The 2500-nt window shown below is 41.7% G+C and overlaps 1 protein-coding gene across 1 annotated transcript in view; it reads right to left on the minus strand.

Moving 5' to 3' along the window:
- The window catches only part of LOC143282510 (uncharacterized), a 26645-nt gene extending 24224 nt beyond the window's left edge, over nucleotides 1–2421 (minus strand). The window contains exon 1 of the mRNA XM_076588174.1: nucleotides 2324–2421. The gene's annotated coding sequence lies outside the window, so the exon portion shown is untranslated. The remainder of the gene's footprint in view (nucleotides 1–2323) is intronic.
- Nucleotides 2422–2500: the final 79 nt, after the last annotated feature.

Raw genomic sequence — 2500 nt, forward strand, 5'->3', positions numbered from 1 at the left:
GTGCGAACATTCCAGGCACCCAGAGTCAGGGTTAGCAGTGCTGTCTCTAAAAAGGGCTGCTCTGACACTGTGGGAGGATACGGGCGCCGCATCTGCCCCAGTCTACGGCGGACGACCATCACCCCACAGCCGTCTGCGTGCCGAGTCGTGTAGGAACTGCCAGCAGCATCCTCTGCCTGTCTCCGTTACCACTTTTCCATCGCTGCAGGGCTTGGGAAAGCTGGGTGTTGAAGGGCTAGCTCGTCGTTCCGACAATTTGCCTGGTTGCCTGACCAGCACAGGTGACTTATTTTTAATGAAGAGGAGTTGTGCAGTCTCTTCCCCACTCTCTCGCCTACCGACGCTCACAGACCCACAGGTGCAGATACTGCCACGTGTAGGACGGCCTCGGCATGTGCAGGCTTTTTCTTCGGAGTTCCGTCTCCTAGGAGGACTTCCAGCCAAGGATAAGAGCCAAATTTAAGCATGAATTTTGTGTATGTATCTTTGTAACATTTAAGCCTGTTATAGTCCAAGCAAGCATTTTTCGGTTTGGAACGTTTGCTTAAAAGTACTGTACAATTCAAAGCGGTCTTTGGATTCAATAGTATCATGCCAAGTCTGTCCATTTTGATCACCCTGTCTGTTTGAATGCAAAGAGAAAACATCTCACGTCTCCTACATTTGGCTGTTCCCACACGTCTCCAAATCCGTTGAGACATAACAACTGCCTGATATGAAACGCTCACGTCTTTTTGCCCAACTCTCGTAAATGGTTTAACATGTTATATGCCTTTCTGGCCAGACTTTCCTCTGGCATGTTGCGCACCTTAAGCCAGTAGCGAATGCATCTTTCAGCAGCTAACACATGCATTGGATAGCGGCCAAGTTCTCCAAGTACCATATTGTTTGGTGTCTGCATTCCAACATTAAAGTACCTTTTACATGTAAACATATGTATCTTTTCAATGACATCAAATTGTTGGTAGCCCCAAATTTATGTGCCATATGATAAAACAGGAGCAACATGGGTATCAAAACATTTAAAAAAAGACCTCCCTGGGTACATCTCCTAGCTTCCAAAGACATCTGAGTCGTAACTGACTTGTTCTGATTTTGGCTTTAGTGGCAAGTTCCTCCACAGCACATGTCAGGTTGTAAAATGTAACCCTAAATACTTGTAACCATTTACAACATTGATGTCTGCATTACCATATTTCCATTTTTCATTTCACCCAAGACCCCCCTTTCCTGAATACAATTATTTTCGTTTTCTCAAGATTTATTTCTAGGGAAAAGTTATCAGCATATTGTTTTAGAATGTTATTTTGATTTTGAAGACCAGCTGGACAGTAAGAGGTTGGAACCACATCATGGGCAACTAAAAAGATTAAGATATGGATTATCTCGGGCGTTAATTGTACACCATATCGTCCACTGTGAGGAATTTGTGTAGCCAGTTTGTTTATAAAAAAGGAGAATAATGTGGGAGAGAGAACACAGCCTTCTCTCACCCATGTTTCACACTCGAAAAAAATATGTAAGACTGTCCGGGCACCTTACACATGATCTCACACTGCAATACATGGTTTGCAACATCTTCAGCATTTTGCTTCCAACACCTCTTTTTCGAAGTACATTCCACAGAATATTTCTATTGATTGTATTGAATGCCTTTCTAAAATCAACAAAACAAACGTACAATTTCCCAGAACTTTTCAAGAGGTATCTCTGTACAATAGCATACAAAACAAAAATGTTATCTGATGTAGAATACCCTGACCAAAAAATCCACTTTTTTATTCGGCGATTTTTTTTTTCACTGAGCAAAACTATGTGTAATTTCCTTATAAGCACGTACCTAAATGTACACTGACTTTTAACTTTTTAAATCTTACAACGTGTGAATATTCTCCACAGCCGTCTCATCTCTTGTTTTGCAGTTCAAAGTCAAACCAAGTGTTTGTTTTGGGACCATTCTTTATCCCCCTTTCCATACAATCTGTTGCCTTGCTCACTCGGGACGACAAGTTTTCTCCCTTGCTTTTCCCCACAGACGGCCCATTTGTAAGGGTTTGGGAAAAAAATTACAAAAAAATACAAAATGCAGAGTAAGAAAATGAAACTTTCAGAACTGGTTTATTACGTGTTGGGCTATTACACACACACACACACACACACACACACACACACACACACACATATATATATATATATATATATATATATCTCATCTTATTTTACAGTTTTGCCATTATGTAGAAAATAATGCCAAATTTTCACCCCGAATATACCTGTGTTCGCTTTCTGCACTAAATTCACTTTCTTCTTCGTCATCACCCACCTCTTCAATGTCGACCCTTCAGTTTGTAGCATTTCAAGTACTTCGGCAACACTAAAACGTTGCTGTCACTGCTTTGTTCGATCCACAACAGTTTAAGAAGAACCCGCTTTGTTAACAGGCTGGCATGCGAGCAGACGACTGGTCAATGACTTTGTCAGCGTGTGTGCGAGACGGGCC

The sequence above is a fragment of the Babylonia areolata genome, chromosome 5 (assembly GCF_041734735.1).
Source record: "Babylonia areolata isolate BAREFJ2019XMU chromosome 5, ASM4173473v1, whole genome shotgun sequence".
Taxonomy (NCBI): domain Eukaryota; kingdom Metazoa; phylum Mollusca; class Gastropoda; order Neogastropoda; family Buccinidae; genus Babylonia; species Babylonia areolata.